At 34.5% G+C, this 9,148-nt stretch overlaps 1 long non-coding RNA gene across 1 annotated transcript; it reads right to left on the bottom strand.

The window, feature by feature from the left end:
* Positions 1 to 5,568: 5,568 nt before the first annotated feature.
* LOC130460135 (uncharacterized) lies at positions 5,569 to 9,148 on the bottom strand. Its single transcript, XR_008920081.1, has 5 exons — positions 9,052 to 9,148; positions 8,557 to 8,629; positions 8,388 to 8,456; positions 8,135 to 8,242; positions 5,569 to 5,780 (listed from the first exon to the last, which is right to left on the bottom strand). It is a non-coding gene; the product is annotated as an uncharacterized lncRNA (long non-coding RNA).

The following is a 9,148-nucleotide window of genomic DNA, read 5'->3' on the forward strand; positions in this document are numbered from 1 at the left end:
CCTCAAGGACATACTCTTTGTCCTCATGCATTAGAAGTATTTTCTAGTTCCTTTGCCAATCGAGGAAGTTATTGCCATTCAACTTCTCTTTGTCGAGTATTGAACGTAAGTTGAACGAGTTGTTATTGTTTGCGGACATTTGATTACTACATTTGAAAAGAATTTGCAATAAATAACCATCCATAATCTTTAATAACTTTGAAATAAAAGAGATCATGCAATCATTAAAGTTATTAAACATTTCATTCATGCAAAAATAAAACATGGTCCAAAATGAATGAAACGATTCCAAGACCCTAAAAGTCCTAAATTCTTAAGCAGCTTTGGCATGTCTTAAGTCTTTTAAGATTCTAGGTAAGCAAAACCTATTGCTAGTAATCTCCAAATTACTCTTGGTTAATAAATTAATTCCATAATTTATTCCTTTGCCACAACATATGCCATTTTTGTTTGAGTTAAAACCACAATCAATGTGTTCCTTTGGGATACCTTACCATCTAAGTCAACTAAAATAGCACCTCTCTTTGGCGGAAACCTACTACCTTAGATCCTTAGATTTTTGTAAGTGCTTGATTTAGAAGGCAATTATAAACTCCATATTACTTTGGACCTAGTTGTTTCTATGTCGGTTTGATTATTTAGTGAACTAAATCTAATCGAACATACATACAACATTCATGCATAATATACATTCATTCATATTAAATATATATAAGTGCATAAATTTAACTTTGGTGAACTAGTATGGCCCAAAACTTGGTCTTGAAGCATCCAATCTTCCTTCACCATGTTAGCTTGACATCGTCTTGAACATCATTCAAAATCTAACTTAAAGTTCTAAATATCCGAGAAGAACTTGAAATAATAAATAATTACATCAAAACTTCAATGGTACGCATACCATATTTAAAACTTTACCTTCAAAGATAAAACGGTACGCAGACCGTATTTAACTATCCTAGATTGGTCATACTAGTCACCTTGAATACCTGCAATACATAAAATATTTTCTATGCATTCATCCATTCGTGTCCTAAAACGAATAGCCCAAATAAATATGCAAGTATTTACATGATTTATTTAAAAATCACGTTCACATAAAACGCGTCCTAAAAGATTAATCAATTCCGAATTATTCATCATAAGAATTATTCTAATCAAAATTTAATTTAATTAAATTAAAGGTGCCCTATGAATATAATTAAAATTAATTATTTCATTTGATTTCATTAAATGGCTCCCACTTAAACCAACATTTTAATTTGGACAACTTAATCTCTATTATATAAAGGAACAGCTGAGGGCGTTTTTGTAACATCACTTTTCGTGTCCCCATTTGAAAAGACTAATACACCCTTCACATTTTTTCGGTTTATTTCAATCACCCAAACTGGGCAAGTGGGCAGCCGTGTACTCCTCCTCCTTCCTCCTCCCTCTTTCCTCTCAAACCTTTCTTCTCCCTTTCACTGAGCTTCTTCTCCTTCCTCAAAACCCTAATTTACATTTCTTAATTTGTTCGAGTTTCGGCTGGTAGGATTGATACTCTCGCACGCATACAAGGACTGAATGTCTGCAATTGTGCGCATCGCCGGCGTTCTTTCAACTCTTAGTTCTTTCGATTTCAATTTTTTAAGATTTGGGGAAGAAATCGAGTTCCAGAATCACTCTCTTTGGTAAATCACTCAATTTCTTTCATTTCTTAAATTTTCGATTTCAAATTTGTAAGATTTGGGGGTTTCTCTCTTTGATTGATGATCGAAATTTGGGTGCTTCCTATCATCTCTTTCACTCTTGCTACAAGGAAACTTTAAGATATTCAATTAATTAATATGTAATTAATATATTTTTTCCACAGGGAAATAATTAGGGATGTAGGATATGGAAATGATATTTTTTTGTGGGAAATTATTAGGAATATGCAAATAATAAAGTGTGATTTTGGTATAGCCAGATTGCCAGGAATGTAGGGTTTATTATTGCGTATGTTTGAATTTTTGTATAGGTAAATAATCGAGTCTTTAGGGTTCAAGTATGATTCTTTTTACTGTGTTTGTTTGGATTTTGGTAGAAATCTTTGAATTTCATTCTATTGATTTGATTTAACCCTAATTTCCAACTATTCTATTTCAACGACGTGAATTTCGAACGATTAGGGTTTTAATTGGTGTTTGTACATATTGATTTTGGAATGCATATTGAGGAATATGTGAATTCCTGATCACATGTAAATGCATATTGAGGAACTGGGGGTATATTTTTAAAACAAGTGACGTTTGTAGCCCATAGATCAAGTTAATCAAACAGACCTAAATTATTAGCGTGCCATTAATGGTACTTTGGTACTGTTCAAATTTTTGTTCCTAATGTCACGTTGCCATACCCAGAAACGACCACTCTATATGACTTAGGCAAATGTTCGCAGAGTATACAACAACCGGTGATTGGTGCAAAGAGCCATTCTTGGTACTGTTTTAATAAGAAAGCTAAGCTCTTAATAATAAGAAAGCTCAGCTCTTGATTTAGTAAGATTTTTTGTACAATAGTCATCAATATTTTAGGTTTATTTTAATGATATTCACTGTCTCTTTGTGTTTAACACAAGAGCATCGTGGCAAAGCATTCAAATTTACTGAGACTTATTGAGAATGTAGTTTTATCTGACATCTGATGGATGTTTGCTGATAGTCAATAATGAGATGACATTGAGGGACAGAGAGAGTAATTAAGTTTAACACTATATCGATTTCATTGATGGTTAGTTTAATCCATGATGACTAAATAATCACTAATCACTTTAATAATTCCTACAAATATAGAGGGACCTTAAGAGGACCATAAAGCGCAAGAAACCGACAACCGTTTCAGCTTTCAAAAGTTGTCCTTGACTGATTAGGAATTTAAGATTAATCACCTTAAATCTCAAGCTAATCTTTCTGGTTAAAACCCTCAAACCCAAAACTTGGAACATAATCCAACGACCCTTTTCTCTCTCCTCCCCAAACTCACTGCTCTTCACTTACTAAAAACTTAAGATGAATATGCAATTCCCGGATTACCGGGCATTTCATGTCATCTAGATTTTGTTTCTCTTATCCACAAATGGGTTTCTGCAATATTTATATGATTGGTTGAAGAGTATTTCTTCATGTACAACATTTTCTCGGCTAATCCTCATAATCCGGGCACTTCATGTCAATAATGAGAAGGCAAAGATGTTGCTGAAGCCTGACATGACTGTTGTAACTGAACCACATCATATATGGCCGTCCCTAAATGACGATCAATGCATGAAGGTACTCGCTATATGATCCCTTTGTTAACTGTCTTTTTTCCCTTACTCCCTTTTTTATTATCTCTGGTGTCTGTCGGTCAGTGTTGTGTTTTTATCTTTATCAACTAAAGAAAGAGCGTAAAAGCTCTCTTAATTTGCTATATGAACAAATAGAAGCACAATATTAATGGATTCTGTACAATAGCTCGGGCTGGAAATTCCTTTTGTTTTTGTTTTATAGGTAACATGCAAGTAAGACCAATCCGAAATTCACTTTTATGTAGGTTGAGGCCGCTTTAAGAGATCTTATACTTTCTGATTATGCCAAGAAGAACAACGTGAACACCTCGGCCTTAACCCAGTCAGAAATTCGTGATATCATTATGGGGGCAGAGATCACTCATCCGTCTCAGCAGAGACAACAGATCGCTGAGATTGAGAAGCAGGTGTGTTCAACTTCCAGTTCTGTTTTGTATTTTTTGTATTTTTCCTATTAAAATCTATCAGACCTTTTCCCCTTATCATTTCCTTAATTTTTCCTTAATGTGCCTCTTTCTGCTTTTATTTTGTCAATTCCATCACATAGAAATGGAAACTTGGAAGTAAATTAGTTGTAGATTCATTTTGTATAGAGTTAGGGCATACATTCTATTTACTGTGTTTAGGAACATGCATGGAAAATCAAAGAATATGTTTTTAGACATACAATTATCTCACATTCTGGAAAATTAGTGCATACTCTTTTCTGGGAATATGATAATTGAGCAACTAAGAGAGTGTGCCCAGTGTGGGAATGTAATGGTTTTTATAGTGGGTTTTAGAGTACTTTATGGTATGTCTTAATTATGAGGGTGATGACAATGGGACAAATTTTCCGCTATGAAATGAGGTGTCTTCAGTTGGTATTGGAGAAAGTAGATGCCTTTTCTAGGAATAGCTGAACATTTATGGGGGTTATCATCTAGGAATGAGTTAGAGTCTTGGATGCTGAGATTCATTGGGGATTGAATCTTTGTCATGTTGTTTGCTGATTTTATGTAACCTGATTATGCTCTTTGTATGCAACTTTTATTTTTCTCATTTGTCTGTCTTCGATCGAGTCTCCCTACTTTTGTTGGGTAAACTATCAAATTTATAATATGGCTGTGTACAATCTGTCAAATGAATGAATGACGCTGCTAATCTATCCCTTCTCATGGTTAAGATATAGTCTTTTGCAGAATCTACATTATCAAGAGATCTAAGTGGTTGGTGGATTTGACTTATGGATTGAAAATAATCTCTGTTTCCCAACATCTTCATTGTAGGTGACTGTCAATTCTGGTGGAGTTGTCTTCTTTGCTTTGTTCAAAACTGTAAATGATGGTTGCAAATTAAGAGAAAGAGTGTTGCGGTGATCAAGTTTTCATCTTATAGAATGGCCACACAATCAGAACTCTTTGGCTATGAATTATGATAGTGGCTAGGAGTTTGAATACCTCGGGTTGGTTTCTGTTACATTTCAGTATTTGTCTCTATAGGTGGCTGTATGAGATTGTTTCATAATTGTTTCTGTTAATTATAGGCAAGAGTCATTCATAAAGGAAAGGCCGGAGAAGTAGCTGCTTCAGAGTGGCGTCGCATAAAGGAGGTTGCTGAAAAGCTCGGAGAAGTAGCTGCTTCAGAGAGAGATGAAGTTGGCGAAGAGACATGCTCTGAGCTTCTTGAAACTCTTGAACTAAGCCGATGCCTTTTGTTGAAGTATGCCCTCTGTGTGGGTGTGTGTTTAGACATAGTTTGTAGTGCTGGAAGCAAAACTTTTATGCACTAAATTTTCGATTTGTTTTCCTTCAAAAGTCTGCTAACACTAGTAGAAAAACATTCATTTGAGGCGTCACTTTTATATTCATTAGCGGCGTTTTAGGCGTAGCAGCAAATAGAGTGGCAGCAAATGAATGGTATTGATTTGCGGCGTTAAAAAACGCCTCAAATTAATCATTCATTTGCGGCGTAATGCAGAAAAAACGCCTCAAATGAATAGTATTGTATTGCGGCGTTTCTACCTAAACGCCTCAAACTTTGGTAAAATTGCGGGAGTTTAAACGCCGCAAATAATGTGTAACTTTTTTTGATAAATAAATATATTATTTTTATATTCAACAATCCCAAAAATATAGAACCTGTACTCACGCCACATTTATACAACGTCCAAAAGTGTCATCAACCACCAATAACTTCCAAGAAACTTTGATTTTTACATATAAGTTAAACATCATATGTTTACAAAACTAAACCACCTAATAGTTTCAAGTCTATAATAACTATATCTTTTACACTTCATACGTTACAAAATTGCACCAAAAATATAATAAGGCAATTATATATGATTTTAATAGCATGAAACATCCACAAAAAGAAATCGATGAAGCGTTAATTACACACAATGTTCGGTGAAGTATGATGCCCATTTGTCTCGTATTTCATCAAATTTCTCATCGGTGAAAGGATCTCCACTCAGTGATGTGCAAACCTAACAAAATAATATATATCATAAAATTAGTTATCTTCGGTTAGATGATCTAAAAAGTTGTTGTCTCCTAGGTCCTCGAACCATGGCTAAGCATGGAAGGGCGAAACCCTTAGAATCAAGAACCTTGACAACATGACAACAACATTATTCATGACAATAAAGCAACCAAAAATCGTGTGTCTTTCCATCAATAAAACTTAGTCCACTTAAACAATAAAGGTCATATTTTGACTGTTATAGTCATATTCATGACAATAAATGTCATACCCGCGAACTTAGATTGGTACTCTAAACCCTTTAAATGTTTAATATACTTAGTATTAGGTTACTTAGACTCATTCTCATCTACTTTGGTTAAGTTATGTGCGTTTAAGGCTTTATTGATCTTTATAGGTCATATTTTGACTATTATAGTCGTTTTTGCTCCCAACTCTAACCCGTGAACTTAGATTGGTATTCTAAACCCTTTAAATGTTTAATATACTTAGTATTAGGTTACTTAGACTCATTCTCGTCTACTTTGGTCAAGTTATGCGCGTTTAAGGCTTTATTGATCATTATAGGTCATATTTTGACTGTTATAGTCGTTTTTGCTCCCAACTCAAACCCGTGAAGTTAGATTGGTATTATAAACCCTTTAAATGTTTAATATACTTAGTATTAGGTTACTTAGACTCATTCTCATCTACTTTGGTCAAGTTATGCGCGTTAAAGGCTTTATTGATCATTATAGGTCATATTTAACTGTTATAGTCGTTTTTGCTCCCAACTCTAACCCGTGAACCTAGATTGGTATTCTAAACCCTTTAAATGTTTAATATACTTAGTATTAGGTTACTTAGACTCATTCTCATCTACTTTGGTCAAGTTATGCGTGTTTAAGGCTTTAATGATCATTATAGGTCATATTTTGACTATTATAGTCGTGTTTGCTCCCAACTCTAACCCGCGAACTTAGATTGGTATTCTAAACCCTTTAAATGTTTAATATACTTAGTATTAGGTTACTTAGACTCATTCTCATCTACTTTGGTCAAGTTATGCGCGTTTAAGGCTTTATTGATCATTATAGGTCATATTTTGACTGTTATAGTCATTTTTGCTCCCAACTCTAACCCGTGAAGTTAGATTGGTATTCTAAACCCTTTAAATGTTTAATATACTTAGTATTAGGTTACTTAGACTCATTCTCATCTACTTTGGTCAAGTTATGCGCGTTTAAGGCTTTATTGATCATTATAGGTCATATTTTGAGTGTTATAGTCGTTTTTGCTCCCAACTCTAACCCGTGAACTTAGATTGGTATTCTAAACCCTTTCAATTTTTAATATACTTAGTATTAGGTTACCTCCACACTGCAACGCTGGTCAACTTTGACCAAAATCTCAAAAAAGTCAATCCTGGTCAACTTTGACCAGAACTAACATGCAATAGAATTGCTGCGTGTGTTATGTTGTGTGTGTGTTCTACTGTCTGTGTTACCTGTGTTGTGTGTTTGTGTGTGTTGTGTGTATTTCAGGTGTGTGTGTGTGATGTGTGTGTGTTCTGATGTGCTGTGTCAGATAAACGTACAGATAGCTGAAAACAAAAACAGAAGCTTGCATCTGATCACAACTAAAAGTCTAAAACTAATCAGAACTGAAAGTCTAATCAGAACAAAGCTTGAACTGATCAGAACTGAAAGTCTGAAACTGATCAGAACTGAAAGTCTGATCAGAACAAAGCTTGAACTGATCAGAATTGAAAGTCTGAAACTGGTCAGAATTGAAAGTCTGATCAGAACAAAGCTTGTGTTTTGTTTCTTTCAACTGCGCCAATATGAATATTCTCCCAGGAAACTGTCATTCCTTCTTATCTTTAACATTTGAGATTTAAATTTTCTGTTTCATGCTTAAACAGACAACTATTTTTAATTTTATGCAAGACCTGTTATCTTAGGTTCATTGGAAATCAAAGAATTATTGATGCATATAATGTGAACTCCAGTATATGACAATACTAACCATAACCATGTACTTTTGTGTGGTGTTAAGAAATTAGTAAACAGATACAAACTGTAAACCATGTACTTCTGTGTGGTGCTTGTTAAATCAAAATATCAAATTCAAAGAGCTCGATCAGTTCGCATGGTTAAGCAATATAATAAGGCACTCGGGTATTATTAGCAGTCTATGGTCAATTCTTGGATAAGAATATGAAATATCTCCTTGAAGTCCAGAAGTAATACTAACATACTATAATTGTAGTTGTAGCATTAGCTTCAGCCCATTACCAGAACTGAGCATACGTTATATCCCAATGATTACTAGTTTACTACACTACATAATTATGAAATACAATCTCCAGAAAGTTACCTCTCCCGTAAAATATACAGGACGCCCTTCTTTTGCTGCTTTGATTGCGTCAAACTTGCTTCCGTTGGCCTCCCTTATTCTTTGAGCAGCCCACTGAGATGGAACACCCTGCAGAATCGAAAACATTAATCATGATTATCATGAAATCTTTGCTAGACATGCAGAAGCAAGCATTTATGCTCCAATGTATGCATGCGGGCGGCTTGTTTTTATTATTTTAAAAAAAATCTATACTGATAGAGACTAAACTTACTTGGCAGTAAATCACCTCATGAAGTATCGCATATAGTGGGTTCGTGTTGAAACCCCCCCAATTATCAAACTGCCATCCATGAAAGTTTCAAGCAAATAATTGTCATACCAAGTAAATAATAGAGTCATTGTACTTGAATTACAACCTTACAGGTATTGGTTGTACTTACTGCATTCAGAAAGTAATAACTGAGTTGCTTTTGTGCACCTGGAGTTATAACAGGATCCCAGGCTCTCTTAAGCCTGTGAAAAACAGAGGAATTAAGGGAACGAACAAAGAAAAGAAGAAATTGGGAAGACTAAAGAATTACGGTATATAATTAGGGTCATTAATTTTTATGACTAAATAGTGACAAGGAGCTCAACAATTAGTATGCAAACTACACAGGCAGAGATCTCAAAATAGAATAAAAAGATGACATGAATCCTAAATACCTAGGATCAAAAGAATAGAAAACACACACGAACATTCTTTTGTTTACTCTATAAATACACTTCTTTCCACTAGACTGTGAAAAGTTGGATCAAGCATGGAAAGGTTATGAGGAACAAATACTAGTTAAAACTTAGTTAAGATAAACAATACATGGAACATTGCAAAATATACAGCGTCTGTACTCGCAAACTATGCATGAAATCATGCAAAACAATCAAGAGACAAGTACCTAAGTCAATTTACACCTGACCCAAGATAGTCCAAGGCCCAGCTTCTGGAACAATGCTCTCTCTAATGAATTCAGCATTGTTCACAATGTTGTCTGC

Source organism: Spinacia oleracea, chromosome 4 (genome assembly GCF_020520425.1).
Source record: "Spinacia oleracea cultivar Varoflay chromosome 4, BTI_SOV_V1, whole genome shotgun sequence".
Lineage (NCBI taxonomy): Eukaryota > Viridiplantae > Streptophyta > Magnoliopsida > Caryophyllales > Amaranthaceae > Spinacia > Spinacia oleracea.